Raw genomic sequence first — 24,172 nt, forward strand, 5'->3', positions numbered from 1 at the left:
CAGGCCTGAGAGTGAGTGTAAATATAAGACGTCTTTGTAATATAATAGAGAGTTGAGTGTGAAACGAGGCTGTGTGTGATGATAGCGCGCTGCAGCGCTGCAAGCTATTTTTAGATAGTGTGTGAACATGCAAATGAGGTGGCTGCTGTGAAGCCCACAGAGGACTTCCTGTTTAGCGTGTTATTGAGTTTTATAAGTATGATTTGCAAACAATGAAACATGCCTGTAATTAAAACGCTGATTTTGCTGATTATAACATTACAAATAAAGTTTTGAATGACTACGGTGAATGTTTAATGTTTGGCTGAGTTTTGATATGGGAGAGACGGCTTCGCAGCTGCTGGGGGTAAGTGACCGGAAACTTGCATGCCCATAAAAGGCAACTGCCTGACTGTGTGAACTATGCACCAAGAGAGAGAGTAAAATCTAGGCAGATGAAGCGAAGGAATGTTTTCAGAAAAGAAAGAGTAAGTGAATGTTTTCAGAAAAGAAAGAGTAAGTGAATGTTTTCAGAAAAGAAAGAGTAAGTGAATGTTTTCAGAAAAGAAAGAGTAAGTGAATGTTTTCAGAAAAGAAATAGTAAGTGAATGTTTTCAGAAAAGAAATAGTAAGTGGATGTTTTCAGAAAAATAGTAAATGAATGTTTTAGTCTCTTAATACAGGTGGATTTCTCTCAACCTGGAAACCTGAGTACAGCAGCAAAAGGATAGATTAACAAAATTGGGACGACACACAGGCCAAGCTCTGGCTCAAAATTTTACAGTTTGACCTCTCACTTTGTCCCTACCCAAAAAAGAAGCTTAAAGGACATCTTCTCCTCCAGTTATCGGCTACCATCACTGGAAATTTTCAGGCAAGTTTTTCACTGAATTGTTTTTGGCACCATGTGTCCCTGAATCTCACAAGCAAGCTCTAATTCCTGGCTGAAGACATGGAATGCTGTTATTTAAGGTGGGAAATCAAAATTTGGGAAACAAAATTAAAAACATACACAATTAGAGAAATGCCTTGTTTGAGAAAAAAGTTAAAATAACCCACCCACAAACGCACATACACGCAATGAAGAAACAGCTTACATTCATGAACACGTGAAGATTTTCCAGCAAGTTTAAAGCAGCGAAACTTAACATACACCTGATGTTAAATGATAAAGTCTATCCACTACTAACAATTAAACTCTCTGGGTTGCAGGACAACAACTTGACTTCAAAATGACAGACACTGGTAAATCACAAACCAGTGATGAAATAATAAATTTAGTGGTTAAAAGAGTCTAATTGTGACATGTTTTTTTTTTCTGATTGAATAATACAAGAGATTACTGAATGAAATAAAATTCCCTTTTTGAATTATTAAACATGATCTTAAGAATTTTAACGTGTACCTGTGTTGTCCTGTCAACTTGGTGGGTTATGAGTTGATTATATAGTGAGAAAAAACAAAAAAAAGGGGGGGAGAAGGCTGACACAGGGCCTGGCCCCTCTCTGAATAACATAGCCAAAACAACATTATTTTCAAACAACATCATTTTCCTGTTCGTCTGTTTTTGTTTTGTTTTTGTTTTTTCTCTTTATGCTTAATTACAGGCTGCTTTGTCGGCCCTGAAAGCCGAGGCTGACCTGGACTCCTGCTCTCCCCTCTACCATCTTTGCTCTCCCTTCTACCATCTTTGATGTGACCCTGACCAAATGCTACAGCAGCTGGACTCACAACAACAGCCTGAGAATGTCAACAGTGCTGCAGGAAAGAGATCTCATGCAGCGGAGACGGAGAACGTTAAATCCAAGGCCCGTTTCACTACACGGGGGAGATTTCCAGACAGCTTCAGCTGACAGAGCTGTGACGAGACGCCTATTAAGCCCGGATGAAAGGTGAGGCCGAGCAAAAGAATGCTGACCTTAACAACTCTGCATTAAAACTGTGCAGGACAGTGATGGACCAACACGGATGATCGGGCAGCAAAAAGGGCGTGCCAGAGACACGAGGAGTAACTGAGGTCAGGAGGCACCTCAGATTGGACAAAAGCAGCAGAAGAACATAAGCTGAAGGCACAGGTGTCGGGGCAGCCAGGAGCTGACCTCTGAGAAGAGCCGAACAGCAGAGCTGCAGAAGGCCGTGGAGCAAAGCAAGGAAAACATCAATAAACTTCAATCTGACGTGTACGGAAAAGACTCGGAGGTTTCTGCCCTCAGTGAGAGCTCAAGACATCAGAGCAGAAACTGAGCATGCCTCAGGAGGAGCTGGCTGCTAATCGAACCCATCAGTCAGGCTTGGAGTCCCAGATACAGGACTTAAAATCAGGCCGGAGCTTGCTGGAGCAGGAGGTTGTCAAACCTGACGAGAAGCTCCAACACCAGGAGCAAACCCTGAAGGACCTACAGAAGCAAAAAGGGTCAAGTTAAGGAGGAGCTGTACAAGGAGAAGATGCAGGAAACTGGAGAAAAGGACTGCCTCAATTGGGGCCAGAACCAGTATGGAGAGAACTTTGGGCAGCAGCACCAATGGACCCAAACGGACTGAAAAGGAGGAGAGCAGGACCCCAGGGTACGCTTCAGGCCGTGGTTTACCCAGAATACCAGAACAGGAAGGTGATGAACACAAACACACACACACACAAACACACACATCTACATACACTGACTCAGAAGCAAGAGAAACACACATATGAACACATATGCACTTGTTGATTGACTGAGAAATGACACACACATGCACACAAATCGAAATGCTGATTCAATTCACTGAGAAGTGATCCACACACACACACACACACACACACACATGTTTGTGCAATGAAGAGTGATACACACATGCTGCTGCAATGAAGAATGCTTTACTAACAAATGCTATGCTGATACGCAAAATGCTGCACACAAATGTCCAAATACAGAATTTGTTACAGCAACAAGAAGCCATTGATTGTTAATTGGTTAAATGCATTTCATGTCACCCAGAGGGCATTTGTGTAGATTTAGGGGACAGGGTCTGGAGCAGTTTGGTTATGAAAACAATGTCTGTGAGTGATGTCTGTTTATGGCTCAAGGCCTCGACTGAATTGTTTACTGTGCTTCACACAGCCTGATAAGGAGCAGTGGTACAGAGTGAAAATGATGAATTAACGGTGTGAGCCTTATTTCGGAGCGCCACATTTTTGTGATTGAGATTTAATTGAAGGAGGAACACACTAAAAATAAATAAATAAAAATAAAAATAATAACAATAACAAAATATAAAAGAAAAAAGAAAAGGGGGCCAGCCCTTGGATTTACGTAAGCATTCCACGTGTATTTAACACAATTGCCTCAGGCTTTAAAGATTTGTACAAAATTCAACAGGAAATCATAGCTTCCCTGTATTTCCTACATTGTTGGCATGCTGGTGAGTGCTTTTGCTCCACAGTAAGAAGGTCCTGGGTGCAAGTCCACAGTCTGGTTAGTTTGCAGTGGTTTCTCTCTGGGTATTCTGGTTTCCTGCCACAGTGAAAAGTCATGCAGCTGTTAGAGTTAGGTTAATTGATGATTCTAAATTATCCGTGAATGTAAGTGTAAATGGTTGTTTGTTTCTAGGTGATAGACTGGTGACCGGTTCGGGGTGCACCCTGCCTCGTAACCTATCACTTTAGAGTTATTTCCCAGCCCTCGTGCAATCAGGATAAAGATAGGAGGATGGTAGTTGTTGTAGACCCATTCAATTTTTATGGTAATCAGAATTTAGACTTTGTTGAACCGTAGGCAATATGAAGACAACATGTAGTATTTAAGGGACCAAGTAGAATTTGGATAAAAGTTATTGAATAGTGTTGAAATAAAAGGACAGAATTGTGAAGGATTAAAATATTCCAGGAGCTCAACTTACTCCATCTGAACATGTTTTAATCGTGTAATATGAACTCAAAATACACAGGTTAACTGAAAATGAAAAGGTTGTGTTGATTTAACTCAGTTGTTTAAGTTTCTACCAAAGCAAAACATTTGTGTGCAACTAGGGTCCACTATTGACTGAAATAAGTCCAACATGTTTTTGTCAGTGCAAAAGAAGTTACGGTACCTGTATGCTTACACAATATTGTCCCTGGACAGAGAAAAACTTTCTGGTGAAGTTTTGGTTGATTTTGGGTTTTGCTTAACACTAGGTTGATTTTATCAGTGAGGTTTGGATTGTTTTCTTTCTCTAAGAGAGAGAAAGATGGTTTTATGCTTGGACAGGTTTCTAATGGGCCCCAGTATTTGTTATTATATGAGTATTTTATTGGTTACGTTGTTTTTGCTTTTGTCACAGTGCACTGAAATAAGAACATCTGAGAGGAGTGATCCACCGGTGGTGATATTTTGGTATTTTGTGAGTTCCTGATTTAACAAATCAGCTCTTTAATCCAGGCCTGAGAGATTGAACTTTAAAGCGCTATAAAACATGATTACTAGAAACAGTCGCAAAGTATTTTTCTCCATAATTATAATGGGCTCTGGAGAGATTCACTTATATGGGACATAGATCACATGAGAAGTCCTGAACCTAAAAGGATTGCAGCGAGACAATCCAGTCCAAAAAACAAGGAACTGTTTTCCTTTAAAATGATGACGTCATCTTGCTGGTGATGGAGCCTCGAATAGGTTCCACGTGAGACTCCATTATCAGCAATATCTGGTATGAATGTGTGTGAATGTATGCATGTGACTGGACTGTGATGGACTGACGACTAAATGTTTAAACTGACTTGACACTGAGACAAAAACGATACCGACTTTAGGATTAGTAAATGTCTACAAACAATTCACCCAGCTTGTAAAAGAAGGGTGGATGTTTTGTCTCGCTTTGTTTTGTTTTTGCAGGAGTAGGAGGACAGAGACTAGGGGGGGAGGCTGTAGCTTCACATGAGTGTGAACTGCAGACTTAACCCTTTGGTTGCTAATTTTGAGCTACTGATGTTTCAATCAAGAAAATTGTGTTTTATTAGCTGTGTTTCGATTAATGCAGCACATTATATTGTTGGGAATGTTAAATGCTAAAGTGAAGAGAAGCTTTGATTTCACTCAAGACTGAACATGTTATTATTAACCATAGCAGGCCACTGTAAAAAGTTAATCAATTTTGATAGAAAAAGCAAGAAAAAACTCTATTGATACCTACACAGCAAATCCAGCATGTCCAAATTAACACTGTCAGATTTGATTTCAACACTTTTAAAGTGTCTATATGGGTCCACACCAGAGAGTGTTAATTTGACTCTTTTTGGAGAGTTGGTACGTTAACTCTGATTTAGTGTTAAACACCAAATCTCTCTGGAGTTGATAATTTGACACTTGGTGTTAAGAGGTTATATATTAACTCTCAAAGAGTATTTTAGTTTAGCTACGTAAGAGTTATCTTCTAATTAATTCTAAAAAGCGGGAATTTTACTGTTCTGAACTTCTAGAAATTTATTTTGGAAATAAACATTTACTAAAAAGACGCAATGGTTTTTGAAAAACATTTATTCTGAACTGTGCACCACAATTTCAAAACATTTTCTGAAAGATGTAACAGTGTACATGTTCTCACTTTCATTAGAATTTCGTTTATCAAAAGGTCTGACATAGGTGAGCTGGTAAATGCAGATAACAGCATTCTCATCACTTATTTCAATAAATACAAAATACAATATGCATGTCCTTCATTCATCACTTTGTGGAACTTCAACGCACTTCTGCTCTCCCCCATATTCCATCTTCACAAGCATATCCTATGTGGAGATTGAATAAAAATTAGTTGACACTAATTAATGGCACAAATCAATTACAGCACAGTAAAAAAAAAAAAATAAATAAATAAATAAATAATAAAATAAAAGGAATCCTCTTTGAGACATTACTTGTGTAAAGTATTTTCCCAAAAGACAAGGACACAGACAACAGGTAATACTGAACTAAATGTAAAACCTCAACCTTTTTCATTTTTACCTAAAACCGTGTGCACAAAACTCTGGAGGAATCTAAATGCTAACGTAGAGCCCAGTCAGGACATCTGCTACTGCTGTTTGCTCGTTTTTTATGGGAGATCGTTTTCAGGCTTCAAGTAGCACCATTATATCAACATTTCACATTCTAAACATTGTTTTAAGTGTATTTGACCAAGAAATTTGACTTAAAATTCACATGCAAGCTTTTTTCAAGGCTGTGGTATTTGCCCGCAAACAATACCTTTCAGCTAGCTAAAACAGAATATTATGCTATCAGCGAGCAACATGGCTAATGCCTTTCACACAGCTTTGTCTCAACTCCAAAGAGCCACAGAAGTAAAAGCTAATAACAATAATTGAAACAATCTTTGAAAACATGACTTACCAAGCATGGCAAACAACTCAAATATGTAGAGCAAAATGTTTTGAAACGGCTTCACTTCAGCTTCGATTGGAGCCGTGCTGGGGGTGGAGTCTGTGAATTTACTCTATTAGTGTCATAGCCCCTGTAGGAGTTCAGAGTTAAGAGGTCAAGAGTTAATGTTTCCATTGTAACACCTCCAGATTTGAAATAGAAACACTCATTTTTAACACTCGATTTTAACAACTATCATTTTACACCTCAGAGTTACATTAAAAGAATGTGACTCTACTTAGAGTAAAATTAACTCTAAGACTACTAACACCAAAACATTTAACACTTTTGAATTTGCTGTGTATGAATAACAGGGGAATGATAGACTTGTCACATTCAAAATAGAGATATGTAATGACAAACCTTGGTCCACGTCATTTAGGTTCTCGATTGAAATAGTCAATAATTTAGAAAAGTAAGATAGAACCGACAGGGGCATGTGGTGCTGCACAAGAACAAGAGCAAAATAAAGAAAAATTATTGTGTTTAGCTTTGATAAATTAAAATTAAAATGTACCATTACACTCAGAGGATCAATAGGAAATTCATTAGATGCTAATTTTGTATGAAGTACATGACTGATAACTGTTCTGTCCTGAGCTTTTGTTTTTACAGCGCCCACTTGACCACACCAACAGTTTCTCGCCACCAAAAGCGGGTACTTGCAAAGAATAGGGAGGAATATCATCAGAAGTGGGAAAGGTAAGCCCCGATGGGGGTGATAATGTAACACACCCAAAGAAAGATTTTAGGCCTGACCAACCGTCTCAGTCGTGGGCAAAACGATGACAGTCAATAAAATTCTAAAAGATAATTTAGTGACAAAAATATCAAGAGATAAAAGATAAAACAGTCCAGTGTCCCATTCAGGAATCAAATAAAAACACACAGTCCCAAGGCTAGAGTCAGCTATGCCACACGGCTAGTTGCACTCCACATGTTGCCTTGAACAGGGGTAGAAGTTGTCCTTGGAGACCCACTACCCTGAAAGCATATAGCCAGTGATCACTCCAACCTGGGCAACTATGCTGCCTTCAGGCTGTGGCATATAATAGGCCCTGGCCTGCACAGAGAGACAAAATGACACCTTAAGTATAAAATTAATAGCGCAAAACCCATACATCCCAAAGATATCAGATTATCACATTACATACATGCACAGAGAGACAAAATGACACAGCAGTGTTTGTAGTGTGGGCTATAAGTAGACCAGGGTATCAGTGCAATCAAGTACACCTGCCTGTAATTAGTCCAACCCGATTCCAGCCATTGGCTAACCAAAAATGTGACACACACACAAAAAACCACTCCCAACCCAGTGCAACTTGACACAATAATATGGAGCTGAATTAACACAGGCACACTAGTCTACCATGTTACAACAACACCATTAATTTCACGTATGGTCAAATTCTTAAAACTTGACCCCAAACATGAAAAATTCTTCAAACATTTAGAGACAGAGTGGAGTTCTAGATAAACATAATGTAGCAAACCACATAAGGATGGAGCGTTGGAATCAATAAGATGGTGAAATAACATGCAGGAAAAATGTTGATCATGTTGATTATGTTTATTCCAGTGTGCAGGGATTGGCTAATCTGACCAGGAAATGTTATAAATGGATTGTCGGAACAATCAGCGTTAAAGTCACCTTTGACAGTCCAGACTAAGATGGCGTTGGACATGTTCAGGGCGGAAAAGGGTTGGTGTGACCAAGGTGTGGTTTGGCTTGTTGTATGTATATTTGATAATGATATAGCTCTGGATGGACCAGTTACCAGGGCATGGAAGGAGGACAGACTCATTAAATGAGGAGAAGGAATTTTCTGGGATTGGAGATCCTGTGGGTGAGTGGTTGACTAAAAGCATGCATAAAAATAAAAGCTATCTTTTGTTATTGATTGGTAATAGATTGATAATTGGCCACATTCACAGTTGTATTGACTTGTTGTGGACGTAGTCTACTTCATGTTTAAGCACTCTAATTAACAGATTGAAAATAGTGACATTAAAGGAAGAATATGCAGCACCACCCTGTCAGATGCCAGTGCCGGTGGGGCTCAGTGATGAATCAGGTGAGCTTCATGGCTGAATTAAAACATAGATGCCCCTGCTGTGGTCAGTAAGGGATAAAAAGGGTGTGTTTTACTGTTATTTTAGCATCAGTATTATTGTTACATCAGAATCATATAACGAGCATTGCATTGAACATTTATTGAAGTTATTGACATATTAACATTTGTATTACAGTGATTGTTATAACCCCATGTTAATCTTCTATCTACAGGTGTCAAAAGTAGTCAACAAGTTCATGTTGAAGTGAAGTTCATATTAATACAGGTTTTGTTTGTAGACAATTGTGAAGACGCAGGCTCTGGGCGGAGCCAGGAGTTGAACAGATCTAACATGACAATTAAATTGATTTCATTCCCTAACACAGGATAACAAGACTGGAGCAACGACACTGGACAGGAGAAAGTCTGATACTTTCTAAGATATGAGGTCACTAACCTTTTTTAATTTTCTAGCTTAATTGAATGGACACATGTTAGAATTAGAAATGGCTAATTTGTTTTTTATGTCTTTTATTAGAATGACTGGTTTTAATCATTTTTATACATATCTTGCAAATGTGCTTATAATGAGTTGGCACTCGGTTTTTTGAAGGTCATAAGCTTCGTTCGGCGATAGTCCGGACTGATAAAGTGTAAGAAATGCCTTGAGTGCAGTGGGCTACATGCAAACACGCTTACACACACATACACTAAATTAGGATAAGTCCTTGGGACATTCTGAATATTTTAAACAAATTCTGAATCACCAAAAGATCAGTAGACAGCAACATTAGATTGTTAGAGCTAGGAAGAGAGGTGTTTTGGTTTTCTGTCTCTTACAGAGAAAGGAACAGACACCAGACGAGGTCACAGATATACGAGGATCCTTGGCAGCAGAGACAGACACGGTGACTGCGGAAACATCAACTGGGTTCAAGTGTCATGGCATTTTGGGCTCCAGTTAGTCACCTCAAAAGGATGGATCCCATAAACACAGCAATAATCATGAAGGGGTTGACGGAAATCCAGGAACACCACACCAACGACGTTCGAGAGGCTGTTGGTCATAAGGAGAACACCTTTCTGTTCCTTTTCCTGGGGAACACAGCTGTGATCCCAGAATACACAGATCATTGTTTGAAATCGGGGCAGAATAATCCCCTGATCTGTGCAACGACTGAAGGGTTGTCTAACCCCTGAGGTTGAAGGAAACAAGAGCAGAGGATCACCCGACTGGAAGACACTGGTGCCTACAGCAATAAAATAAAGGTTAAAAGCTCCTCGGACAGAGGTTCTAGTCTGAGTACGTTTGGAGGGTATAAGGTAGCACCGAAATAAAGCTGTGGGAGAACTGGGGAGTGATGGGAGTATCATCTATACCTACTGTTGTTGTTGTAATAAAAGTTTTTCTTGCATCTGAACTGAGTAAACACAGAGGTCATCTCACATATGGTTCACCCAACAGGGGGACAAAAGGCCTGAGGAGTAAGGAGAAATGAACCCGGCAACACTGGATTGCAGGGTGTAAGTGAGCTCTTTATGTCTAAAGAGCTCATCAGGGGGAATTGTGGGATTATGATATTATTTTATGCCATGTTAGACCCCTAATTAAAGATTGTGAATTATTATGTAGTTTTAGTTTGCATTATGCTCCTGAACTAGAAGAAGGTGATAATTATTACATTTGGTAAACTGATTTGCAGTACATTAGACTGTTGATTTATTGTGAATGAATGATATTGTTTTGTGATGCATTATACTGCTGAGTTATAAGAAAATATTGTTCACAGAAAGTCATCGCCTTATTTGTCTGATTGGAAGAGAACAGAGCATTCTGCCCCATCAGCAGGAGCAGATAAACAGGGAGCCAAGGTCGTAGCTTAGGCGCTGTGTGAGAGAAAGAATGTGAATGTTTAGGCTTTTATGATTAGGTGGGGGCCACTAGAGGCTATAAGAGTTTGATCAAGGCTCCACCATTTCGAGATCTGATGCTGTCTGCTGTATGGTGTCCATCTCCCACGCGTGTGTTCATTAAATCATTGTTTGACTTGACCCGGCCGGACCAGTGTTGTTATTTTGGTTTTCCTCCTGTATCCATTCCCAATATTTGAATCCGTAACAGTTATAATATGGTTCTGAACAGCCAATCACACAACATCCACTGAATGGATGCAATCACTGCCCATGCCCCTCCAGTAAATGTAAGGGACGTATTTATGTAATGTACTGAATGTATAGATTCAGTCTTATGTCAGTATTATGAACCTGGGCTACAGGATGCATCTACACAAACTTTAGACTTGTGGGGATTTTTTTATTCATGAATTTCCAACTTTTTTTCTTAGTCAAGTCTAATCCATCAATTAATTAAATAAACTTACCCCTACTAAACAGTTTAAAACATGGATCCAAAGATTGTTCAAGGAGGATGTCCAACATGACAGGCACAGGTGTCTTTTTTCTATATTAGTTTGTTCTATCTACATAGACAGAATAGTTTTTCTTTTTTCTCTCTAGCATGATTTACTTCTTAGCTAGTCTTAAAGGCAGTGAGCGTATATATTTGTCTTGCTTTTCCTTGTTCCATCTTAAAAAAATATGGATTTTTAAAAAAAATGGTAAACTGCCAAGGCTTTTTTCTCAAATAAATATTATCAAATATGTAAGGTAGCCCCTTCGGCGCCAGCTGCCACCTTAAGGCTGGAGCTGAACAAAACACCCTGATAACGACTGTGTTCCTGTCTGTTCCTTCCCATTCCATGCAAGGCCACCTGGGTTGGCTGGAAGACTGTTTACTTAGCCTGGCGGGGCGAAGGACACTGTCTCAGCTGAACTCTGGACACACACACACATACACTGATATGCACAAACTGATCCCCCCTCCCTTTCCAAATGCCTTCGACGCTTGTGCCCTACCGGGGAAGATGGCAGTCGACTGGACCAGCGCAGACATGCTGCAGGACCGGATGCGCTGTTTACACCGGCTCTTTCTTACCCTTTACCCGCCCCTGTTGCTTGTCGTGTGTTTCTATGATGTATTGATAGTCATGTGCTTTTTGTCCTGAGGTGTTTTTTCTGTTATCAAACTGTTCTCCCACTAGGAGCTCAGTCTATTGATATTATTAAGTGTGTAAGCTAGTTAGTGTGTTTTTTGCTTTGTAAGGCAGATTGGAGCCCAGCAGTTAAATGTAGAAATTTCTAAATTATAATTTTATTTACTTCAGAACCTTTTTTCAAACCAGGGGAAACTAAATGATAGTCAGTCTCAGTGCCATTCAAGGGTTGTACTGAGCTGGAATAATGCATACAATAATGCCATGATATTCAATATCACATGGCTTAGCATGTGAAATTGACTGTAGATCTACCAGGCTACCAACCAGTTGATCTGACACCTGTTATAATGTGTTAAACTAGTCCAATGCCGTATCACGTCCTGCCTCCCACTCATATTCAAACCATGCATACAGAGCTAACCAAGGCCATGTCTACACTAATACGTTTTCCTTTGAAAAGGCATCTTTTTCTCTCCGTTTTGGCCTTCTGTCCACACTGAGACGTTTTCAGGCAAGGAAAATGCAGCGTTTTGAAAACGCTCTCCAAAGCGAATACATTTGAAAACGCCATTTTCGCATTGCAGTGTGGACAGCGAACAAAAACGATGACACATTTTAATCCTGTGATGCAGTCATGTGACCAATTAAACTAAGTTAGTGGAGGGCATTATATAGCAGTTGTTTTGTTTGCGCTCAATTTTGATAGCACTATTAAAGATTGATATCAGTTTGTACATGCTCCAGAAAGCTTTTCTTCAAATCTTTAATTCTCCATCGCTTTTGCAACTTTGTACTTTTGTGTTACTCGCAGCAACAACTGCCCCTCATTGTTAGTCCATTTAAAAAACTCTGTGCTTTTCCGTTTGGAAAGTAAATAAATGGCAGACAGAAATGAGGCAGGTCGAATAGTCTTGCGTTTCACACATGCGCAGTACTGAAACGTAAGCATTTTCGGCCGTTTCAATGTGGACGCACAACTCCGTGAAAACAACTGAAAACAATAGTGTGGATGCTGAGCGTTTTTAGACGAAACTCCGTTTTCAAATTTATCCAGGTTACTGTGGACGTAGGACCCCATTGTTACAGTGCTCCATACTACCATCTCACACCTGGAACAAAAGGGGCGTTATGCTAGGCTGTTCTTTAGGCTACATCCACACTTGCCCGGATAGATTTGAAAACAACGTTTCTGAAAATGCTCCACGTCCACACTAGCATGGACGTAGCCTTAGCTTTGCTTTTAACACATTACTCCTGGACAGGCTAACAGTGAAACCACTGGATGTTAGACTTCCTTACCACCTACTGCTGGATCAGACTTTCTTGCTTGCTTGCAAAGAGTCAGAGCGGGTCCTCATCTGTCCCATTAGCCTTAATGCCGACTCTCCACAAGGTTTTGTGCTAATCCTGCTATTGTACATTCTGTACATGTATAATTGTGTCAGGACCTGCCCAGTCAATGTTGTCATTAAGTATGCCGATGACATCACTGTGGTGGTGCTCATCTGGAGTGGTGATGAGACACTATAGAGGAATGATGTACAGAGGCTGGTGAAGTGCTGTGCAGAAAACAGCTTCATGCTTAACTGCTCTAAGACCAAATATCAATGACTTTAGGAGGGGAAGGAAGTACAATCTGCACCCTATCTGCATCACCAGGGACTGCGTAGGGAGGGTGTCTAGCTCCAACTTTCTGGGTGTCCAGCTCTAACACCAGTGAGGTTGTGAAGAAGGTCCAGCAGTGTCTCTATTTTCTGAATATTCTCAAGAATATCAACCTGAAGAGAGAGCTTCTATTGCTGTTCCACTGACAGTGTGCTTACATATTGCATCTCTCTCATTGAGTTGCACTATGGTACACAAGAAGGCACTACAAAGGGTCATTAACATTGCCCCATGCACTTCCCTACTTGACGGAAGTCTCAGAAGACTTTGCGGGAATGCACACATCCAGGAAACCAGATGTTTAAACTGCACCCTCAGGCAGAAGATTCAGGGCACTGAGGTCATGGACATATAGCTTCAGGGATAGTTTTACAACAGGAAAATAGCTCTAATCAGTGCTATTACCTGAGATAAAGCAAACATCTGCTTGGCTTTCTATATTAATATAATGAACAGAGGCAAAACAAAATGTCTGAATTAAATAATTTTGCACTAAATGGTGCAAAATTATGACCTTTAAAGCACTTACATAAAATAAAAATTTACCTCTATTCTTCAACTAATAAAATTTTTTATGCATCCCTTAAATCAAACATTTTATTAATATTTAAATTTTTCCATCACTAATGTAAAGATAAAATCTACTTGAATAATTAGTTGTGAAAAAATTTAATAAATAATTTTCAATAATCATTTTGTCTTTTAACAAACAAATCGACATAAAGTATTGAATAGGCAGCATGGTTTGACATGCTTTCTATTCAGCATTGGTAATATTAACAGTGCTTGTGGTCAAGGGTCAGTGCACTGGATTGAGGTCTATTGTAGCATGTGACTATTTTGTCCTATTCAGTCCTATCAATGCAGACGGGGGAGGGTTGGGACATGTTTCTGCCAAAGTCCACCACCAGCTCCTTTGTTTTGGGCCATGTCCACACTAATACATTTTCGTTTGAAAACACATCTTTTTCTCTCCATTTAGGCATTCCGTCCCCACTGAGACGGCGTTGAACCCGGAGCCTTTTCGAAAACGATGACGTTTTTTTGAGTTATGTGATGCAGTCATGTGACCAATTAAACGAAGATAGCGGAGGGCATTATACAACAGTTGTTTTGTTTGCTCTCAATATTGATAGCCCTATTAAAGATTGATATCAGTTCGTACATTCTCCAGATAGCTTTTCTTCAAATTCTTTAATTCTCACTTGCTTTTGCAACTTTGTACGTGGTGTTTCAAAGAGCCGGAAAGTAAATAAATGGCAGACAGAAATGACGCAAGTCAAATCGTCTTGTTTTACACGCATGCACAGTACTGAAACGTAAGCGTTTTCGGCCGTTTCAATGTGGACGCACAACTCTGTGAAAACGGCTGAAAACGATAATGTGGACGCAGATCGTTTTCAGACAAAAACGCAGTTTTTAAATTTATCTGGGCTAGTGTAGACGTAGCCTTGGCCACATTCAGCTGCAGGTGCCTCACATCACACCACCTCATGAAGAGATCAATCAGTCAAGTGCCAAATATTGACCAAGGTACTAATCCCAAGTTGCTGTCCGGTGCACCCATCCATGAATGTGTGTGAATCTTAGATAGAAAGCACTTATATAGAAAAAGTGCTTGTGTGGACGTAGCCTTATTCTTGCTCTGCTCCCCAATTTCCCCCTGGAGATGTCACCATGGCAACAAAACAACAAGCATTAAATGACGTTCCAAACAACAACCAAGCTGTTTTCAGTGCTTAACATTTAACATGTCTTTGTTATAAACTTTATTTGTAAAAATCTGTAATGTTGATGTGCACAACCTGGGATTCTGGTTTGAGTGGCAAGATGAAATAATCCACTACTGATGATTACAAGTGTGTTTTTATTGCCTGAGGAAAATGTACATAGACACAACTTGGCACATGTGAGACCAGTCTGATAAAAACTTGTGTTTTTGCAAAAGTGATAATGGAGAATTTAGGTCCTGAATGGACTTCAGTGTAGCTTAGCATATTCTCTTTATAACCTGTGGTTATTAAGACAAATGTGATGCATATATTTGATCACTTCCCTAATAAAACTGTTTTTTCTGTTTCTTATTGCATTTTTATTCCCTATTTTTTCCATTGTTTGTTTTATTTATTTATTATTGTGTTTGTGGTCCCATGGTTTTATTATATTTTCTTCAAGGAGATAGAGATCTCAATGCTTCACAGAAAAATACCAGAGCATTTAAAACATAAAGCAAACAAAAGAAAGTTAACCAAATGCAAGTCCAAAAAGATCATTTTTAGTTGAGACCATCTGGCAAACAGTAGATAGAGGCTAAAACAAATAAAAAAGAATAGTTTTGAACAGAGATAAAAATGTCCTCAAAATAAATAGAAACAATATTTAAACTCAAAGTGAAAACAAGGTCCTGTGTGTGTCCTTTGCTTTGTGTGGGGCTGGACACATGCTGGTTAAAATGAAAAGAATCCATGATGCTGATAAAACCTCTGGCAAAGGGGTTGACGTCATCATCAACGTGTATGATTAAAATATAAGTAATCAATATAAACAACTATTAGCAGTCTGGACTGCTTCATAGTGGAGGATAAGAAGTCACTGAACTCCAAAAAAAGCAATTTGGGCCGAGTGGACAATACACCACAGCATAGTAAAAAGGATCCTTATTCTCGACTTTAATCAGCTCTAGTTCAAACAAAAGAAAATGTCCAACTTTTGCTGAACGGCAGGAGAAATGGCCGTGAAAAAAACACAGTAAGACCTCCTCCATGACCAGACCCCCGAGGCTTGCTGATGAAGAAATAGCCAGTGCTCAGTCAGAAATAAATAAGGAATTCTTTTTGGAAAATATCAAATAATTCAGCAAGATTTATTAGTTATAGATAGAGCATTAAAAAGCGCCATGGTCTGTGAGGTAGAAGCCTCATTATTAGCAGAATCTTGAGTTAGGGGGTGTAAATACTCAGGGTTTGGGCCACTATGCTCGCAGATTCCACTCACCGAGGGGATAAAAGGCCGGCCAGGAGGAGAGCCTGTATGGACCCTCTTGAGGCAGCATGATCCCAGAGACCTGAGCCCTGTGTATAGGGGCGTGAAAAACAAATTCCCCTCGATTCCAATTTTCTGAGTGCAGGTAACAAGATGTCGATGTTGCATACCAGACAGACCCTGCTGTAGAACAGCCTGAGGTTCACATGGACACCTGCTCTTCTCCTTCTCCATGGTCTGAGGACACAGCTGAAGTTGCCGGACAGGGATCTAGGCACTGGCAGAGGATGGAAAATGCCGACACAAGAGGATGAGACCCATCACTGAAGATCAGATAGATAACAGCGTCTATCCAGGGCAGCCAATACATCATTGATACAGAGCAAAAACAGGACAAACGCAAACACAGGTGCCATCATACCATCACTCTTTTGACCACATTTTTAAGACTAAGAACTAGGAAACATTCACAGATATGCAAAGAAACTTCTTGGGACACTCACAGCTAACTGGATGCGATTTACAGTTTTGATTGATTTTAGCCAGTCACACAGAATGCCCATTACCACAGTAATTTCGACTGCTGCTTAGCTGATGGCACATTTGAAACTGATGACTCTCACTGGTGGACTCAGTTTTCCTCTGTAAATCTCTTGTATTTATGGGTTTAAAATGTGTTTTCATAACTTGCCCCCCCTCTCCCAAACAAATTGGCTTAAATGGATGTGCACACATTTTCAGCTTATTCAAACCAATCAAGATGGGCCTTTTTTCCTCTCTCTTTTGTACTTTTTTTTGCAAAAGTTCTTTACCTCGCCCTCAATCTTTTAATTCCCCGATGGCTGAAGAACCAGTCTAGTTCTTAAATGGCAACTCAGTTTAGTAAATAAGATCAAAGGTCATAAGGGTCATGGTGTGTCAGTCCTCACCATCCAACCCTTTTTGCTATGTTTTGTTATGTTCTCCTCCTGGATTCCTGCTTCCCTCTATGTGGGTGTAACAAGGCAGCCTTTTGTGGCTTGATTTACAGTGAAGATGGAGACTGAGACAAAGTATGGTGGAAGCAAGAGGCACTTATTTGCCTACATATATCTAAAGCCATGACATTCAATAGCAGGTCAAGCCTTCTACAGCAATCACTCCTCTGTCTAATGACAAATGGCAGCCTTTAATACTCTCAGCTGTTAATGACTAAACCAATATTTACTCTCATGTGAATTTACCAAATTCTAACATTCCATAAACATTGTACAATACACAATCTCAATAAATAAAAATATCCGTACATTTTAACATTCTGATAATTATCTGTGGGGATACTGGTGGGCACGATTCAAGATTCTTCCCTACCACGACTCACCTGTTTAGCTAAGCTAATTCATTAGACGCAAACTCACTCATGGGAAGCATTAATTGACTCCAGAGTGGAGCAAAACTTGGCTAAGTCTTGGCTCTTAATGGGATCCTACTCTCTGACATAACTCACGGAAACTCTCAGCTGTCTCTGTCTGGCGACCACGTGGAGGAGTTTAGTGTGTTTGTTTTCCATCCCCCAGTACTCCATTAGTTCTCATTAGTTCTTATTTGTCATGTGCATAGTTATACAAGTACAACGTGTAGTGAAATGTGACCTGATACGCTACTCGACTGTGAAAAAAGAGAAAGAACATTGTATAAAGTGAGTGAATATATACAAAGAGGACATTATGCGCAGTAAGTGAGTGAGTTATATACATTATATAAATAAAATAAAATAAAACAATCTGGAAATTTACAGTTCGAAATCTGAGAATGAACATTGTGTGAGTGGGGTGTTAAAGTGTCTTGTGCCATAGTGAAGGCAGAAGGATCAGGCATGATATGAGAATGTGCTTATATCATGCCTTCTAAAAGCTTTCTAAAAGTCTTGTGCAGTGTAACAGAGAATTAGACACACTTAGCATTTTATATATCTTCATCTTGACTAACAGCTCAGTTTTATGGGATAAAGCTGTAACCCCAAGTCATCATTAAATGGGTGGGATGAAATTAAAAGGTAAAAATACAACAGCTAGTCCTACGTTTGCATCTTCAGTAGGAAATACTAGAAACACATCATAATTTCCCCACAACCCTTTAATGAATCTTCACTACTTTTGAGATTCTAAATTACAACAGAATAATACAATTTTAAAAAGCAATAAAAGTCTCAATCATGCATGAATTACTTTTCTGCACAGAGTAAACTGTGGAAATTCACATATGACCTTTGGACAATGTAGGACGGGTTTAGGGATACAGTGCAAATGTTTCTGGGTATGTATTAAAGACAAAGGGCAGGAACAGCATTCAATATAGTTGCAAAATGTCTGATTGGTGAATTTTTTTCTTGTGTGTTTTTGACTTTTAACTTAGCTTTACTTTTTTTCTCCAAAAAAAAAAACAACCAAACAATCAGTGAGCAAATTAATACTTTTTATTATTAGACTTGGCCATGGGGTCATTTTAAGCTCTTTCTCTACTGATGGCCTGCTTTATTGTAGAGCTGTTTGCAGCAAAAGCTGAGCAGCTGCTAGTTATCTTGTTAATCCCATAGATTACAGGGACAAAAAGTGTAGAGCAAATAGATTATTGTGGAAGATGGATGCTGACTGGTTTTTCTCTGTGAGGACAAATTTGAGAGTCCCAGAGGGTTACTAAAACCGATTTATAGCCAATGCAATTTTCATAACAGTCAAAAATCCATCATTTCTCTGCAAAAGCTGCCTGCATTTAACCAAGAGCACAAACAAAGTCCACAATTTCATTGTGTAAAAGCGGTAACTTATAAAGATAAGAAGACATATAGATATTTATTGTCAGTGGTTACAAAACTGTGAAAAAACCATGGAAACTGTTAAACAGCGAGAAATGAAAAACCAAAAGACTAAAATATAAATAAACCGAACTAAAGATAAGCACTAAATAAGAATATAGAACAATAGATGAGAGCAACATGTTTAAATCCAACATCCAGCTGTGCTTTTAGGGAGAGGTGGAGGGGTTACGCTTTTCCTGGGGAAGCAGGAAAAAGCAGTTTTTTAATTGTTGGTTTTGGACTTGATTTAAATCTCTTCCCTGAGGGCAAGAGGAAGAATAGATGATACCTGGGGTGAGTTAGCACATTAAAAACTGAACCGTGTGTGGGGGTGTAGTGGAGCATGTGTGCCAAAATAACATGGTAATAGAAGGTTTTAAAAGGATGCAGGAAGCAGTCTGATCAAAAGAGATATGTATGATCTTAACACTGCATAATGTATTGAAATGACATGCTGGCACCACAGAAGGCAACAAGTTTCTCCTCCATTGTTGTGGATATTTAGTTGCATGATGTGATGAAACCGGGGGCTTCCTAAAAGGGCGAGGTGCTGAGATTTTCAATACTTTGACAAAAGACTGAAGGGAAGGGAGGGTGAAGTGCTAAGTTATCAGGTAAAGCTAACAGGCTTAGTTAGCATTCTGTTAGCATTCTGCACCTTTCCAGCTGTAACAATGTCAGCTGAATCTGACAACTGAAAAAATACTAAAAATACTGAAAAAAGCAACAATATGATCATGAGAGGTCCAAACTGGCAGAGGTGAAACACACCAGGCTGGCCTAACTTTAACCCATAAAGCCAATACAGGGTGCAAGTTTAATACAGGTTATCTGGGACTGTGCTTAATGCCTGAATTATGATTCAGCTGGAAATCTACATCATGACTGACGTTACGTACATGTAAATTGATACCCCTCTCAACTCTACACCATAACTTCATATATAATCACTATATTAGCTATAACTTTAGCTAAGATAAGATAAGATAAAACTTTATTAATCCCTCGGGTGGGTTCCTCTGGGAAATTTGGTTTCCAAAAGCACAGCACCGACAGAAGTTACAGAGCGTGAGCAGAATATTATATATACACACACACATATATAAATACAGAGACATGTATAAATAAAATATATGAAGGGGATAAATAGAATAAATAGGAATAAAAAAAAAATACAGGTGAATTGCACATTTCAAGTATTGAGGTCTATTGCACCGTTGACTATTAACAAAAAGTATTGCACAAAAGGTATTGCACAGTGAAGTGAAGAGGCACTACAGCTTAGTTGTTCCTCCCTCCTTTGAAACTCGAGTCAGAGAGTTACTTAGATGCTGCTCTGGCCCACTCTCTTTCTGTAAGCATCCCAGCCCGACTTCCTGTACAACTCTGCAGCTTCCACCCTATCAGAGGCTGCCAAAATGCCTCGTCCCACGATGATGACATCAGAGGCTTTGCTGTAGACAACTTCCTCTGGAGTGGTGTACTGCTGGCCCAGCAAATCTCCTGTAAGGGGGGAGGGAGACCGAGAGAAGGGAAAATAGGTTTAGAGGAGACTGATACAGACTTTGGGAGATCAGCAATAGCAGGGGCAGCACCAGTTTCATGTACTATAGCACCACCCTGTGTTAGAAATGAGTCATGGCACCATAAAGCAGAGTGCAAGGCTGCATGAGGTGCAGTTTGGCCTGAACTTTATAAAAACCTCGAACGAGTTAACACAACTCTCTGAATCTCCTGTTGGGACATGTGTGATCCTCGGGTTACAACAACAAGGGATGTAACACTGAGTGTATCCATGTATCTTCAGTAGGGTGGATTTCATATAGACACTGCATTCACAACTCACTTCGTAGTTCTTTTAGTATGATGAATATAAGTGAAGAAAATGATGATAAACAAAGAAACGTCAGCTCAAAGTTCAGTGAAAGCTGTCAGACTTACCTCCAGCCTGCATCTGCACCCCGGGGGTCATGTGGATGAACTCTGGCCTCTCTGTGAGCTTAGTGCCACAGATAAACCCAATCACAAAGTCCGAGTGCTCCTCTGCCATTTGTACCTATGAAAACACAAAACAGCTGTAAACTGAAAAGAACACAAAGCACATGGAAACAAATTTAGAAGAAGAGCACACAGAAATGAGCTCACCACAGCCTTCGTGTATTCACCAGCAGCCAGAGATCCCTGGGAGCTCATCTGAGCTATGAGCAAACAGCCTCGGGCCAGAGGCTTCCCTACAGCGCTCAGACCTTTCACCACTCCCGGCCCCGGCACTGCGTGGGCATTCACTATGTGGGACCACGATGAAATCTGGTACAAACCACCTGGAGAAAAGACAAGATCACAGCGTTCGACTACTTTGGAGACATTTTTAAGTTACTTTGAATTTACACGACCAAAAGAACGTGAAACCGTCTCACCCTCATACTGATGCTTGACTGTGTTCCGATGTCAGCGAACTTGCGATCTTCAAAGATAAGAAAGTTGTGCTTTTCTGCCAAGGCCTGCATTTTCTGAATAAAGGCTAATGTGTAGTCCTGTTAACACATATGGAAAAAAAACTAAACATCAGTTTGTTTGTTGCATGTACAGATTTGAGGTTTTAGTTGATCCTGCTGTACCTGGAGGATGTCTACATGGGTCTTCAGCATGCAGATCTTTGGACCGAGCGACTCGGCCAGCTGGAGCAGCTCCTCGCTGCTGGTTACATCAGCAGACACACAAAGATTGGACTGTTTGTCCTCCATAATCTTCAGCAGCTTTGCTGCTAGAGGATGAATGTCTGCAGACAACAGAAAGAACAGAAAATGAGAAAAGAAAAGAGCAAGAGCAGTCCACAGCATGTGTGTGGAGCTCAATGAAAACACCACCAGTCTCTGCTTTGACATGAAATAACTAAATAATTTAAGTTCTACATACTTGGTAACTTGGCTCTTTCTGAATAACTGAGCTCCAGCTTCTGTTCCACACACAGCTTCTTGCTGGCTGGAGAGTCTGTGCCATTCTTGGGCCTGAGAGTGAGTCAAGGTGACAGTTTCACCGATTTTTTGTTTCTAGATTGTAGCGTAATGCAAGCAAACACACCAGCTACACTGGGAGGAAAATTCTGGAGAGTTGTACCTGAAAGTGTTGTTGTCCCGGATGAACTCGAGGACACTCTGGGCGGTTTGGGCGTCGATGCGTTCGGCTGCCTGCAGCACACGGAGCAGCTGAGATATGGAGATGACGGGATGGAGCTTGATTCCCTTTGATGCCAACATCTCCACGCCACCTTGCTCTCTGTCCATTAGTACAATTGCATCCGTCACCTTGAATAAAAACATGTCAGAGGTCATTCTTGTGTACTGCTGCTCTTGATGACATCAGTACAGCGTAACTATGATATTATTATCTTTACTGTAACGTTAGACTCTGGACCTTCAGTCCCTCTTTGTAGAGCACTTCAGCAGTCTCCAGGATGCTGGTGCCGCTGGTCACCGTGTCCTCAATGATCAGGCATGTGTCCCCCTGACGGAACGACCCCTCCACCAGCCGTTTGGTTCCTGAAGCAGAGTTACAGAAGGCAAATACTGAAGGACAAACTTACAGTAATTCTCAAACTATGAACTATTAACCAACAATATAGCATGCTAGATGAAGCACGCACTTTCCTGCTTTGCATTTTGTTTTTAAGGTTTGGTTTACGCAGGTTCTGCACCATTGAACTGGGATTTCAAACAGTTTAATGTCTGCCTACACTGGACACCTGTGTATTCATGCACACCTCAGTGGGGGGTACTGCCCGAGGCTTCAGCTTTTTCAAACATCTGGACAGCACGTTTAATCAGAGCCTGTAGTGGCAGCATTTTTTATTCTTTTGAAAACCTGATCAGCTGAGAGCGGCTCACCATAGTCCTTGGCCTCCTTCCGCCTGATGAGCATGGGCAGCTCATGTTGTGAGCAGATGATTGTGGCCAAAGGCAAGGCTGTGTAAGGAACCCCACACACAGAGTCGAACTGCAGACCCTCTTCCTGCACTCGCTGGTAGATGAGATTTGCCACCTGGAAGTAAAAAACAGTAGTTTGGGTCTGTTGTCAGAAAAAAAGATCAGAGTTTAGAGTGATGTGTTGCAGATGATGAACTTCTAATAAAATGTTAATTAAAAAGCTGATACAGCTGTTTAAAGCTGAATGGTTTGAAACGCTCATCCTTATCTTGTCCTGAGTGACCTGAAGAGCTTCAGAAAGCTGCAGATTCCTGTAACGATATTGAGGCTGGAGTGAGAGATTAGCTGGTGAGAGGTCCAGTTTTATCTGTTTTAACTGCTATTTTCCGTGAAAGGAGTTGATCCCTGAAACTCAGTCATTGTGTCTGCTACATTACTGTGAAATAAACCACGTGAGTATGAATATTACACAGGAACTGACGAGTGCCTACACAGATACTGCATCCAGCAGACGTTTCATGTGTCCGGTATCGCTTTAAGCTGTTCTGTTCTGCAGTCACGAAGATAGCACGTGTTACCTGGTTCATGAGCGCGGGGTGGGACACGAGCACCCTCAGGTCGTTATAAATGGGTGTCATCAGGCCGCTCTTCAGCTTGTATTCCCCGAACTTCACTCCGTTCACGTCGTGGAGCTTCAGGATTAAACTATCAATTGAAGCGCCGTCCATTCTCTCCGTATCTACGAGCTTCCGCTGGACTTTCACTCGTCCTCAAAACTTGCTCGTCCAGTTCGCGGTACCGCAGTTACGGTAACACAAACACTTCCGCTAAACCTTTCAGAATAAAAGCGTCAATGTCCGTTTTAAGAGCGTTTAATGTTTACAGATCAAATGTCGCGTAGCTCAGTGAAGAAACGTGAAGAAGCCCGGTAGAAAGAATCGTTGTTTGTGAAAGTTCAAAATGAAGACTCGAATAAATAACGTTGCGACAGGCTGCGGTCCAGCCTCTTAGCTGTGATAGGCTCCAGCACATCCAGAAGATGTATGGATGAGAAAAGTACGCCCTAACCGGAACTAAATACCCGCGTCAGCGGTATAGCCCTTCAAAATAAAAGCACCGACCTCAGTTGTATACGTTTACAAAATGTGTGCACGTTTTCAAAATGTACAATTTATATTTGCATTTCAAGTTATCGAAATAATTTACCTCAACACATCTGTGGGTTTTACAGTAAAAAGAAAAAAGACTAGGATTTTATGTTTTTTGTGTGATTTCTGATCAGTTGCATTAATACAGTATGTCA

At 40.3% G+C, this 24,172-nt stretch overlaps 1 long non-coding RNA gene and 1 pseudogene across 1 annotated transcript; both read right to left on the reverse strand.

Annotated features, from left to right (window-relative positions):
* Nucleotides 1-1,179: 1,179 nt before the first annotated feature.
* Nucleotides 1,180-7,362, reverse strand: LOC146504911 (uncharacterized). The gene is made up of 2 exons (XR_014877617.1): nucleotides 6,321-7,362; nucleotides 1,180-5,719 (listed from the first exon to the last, which is right to left on the reverse strand). It is a non-coding gene; the product is annotated as an uncharacterized LOC146504911 (long non-coding RNA).
* Nucleotides 7,363-19,485: 12,123 nt separating this feature from the next.
* LOC146504912 (uridine 5'-monophosphate synthase-like) lies at nucleotides 19,486-23,837 on the reverse strand (annotated as a pseudogene).
* Nucleotides 23,838-24,172: the final 335 nt, after the last annotated feature.

Source organism: Neolamprologus multifasciatus, chromosome 13, assembly GCF_963576455.1.
Source record: "Neolamprologus multifasciatus chromosome 13, fNeoMul1.2, whole genome shotgun sequence".
In the NCBI taxonomy this organism is placed as follows: domain Eukaryota; kingdom Metazoa; phylum Chordata; class Actinopteri; order Cichliformes; family Cichlidae; genus Neolamprologus; species Neolamprologus multifasciatus.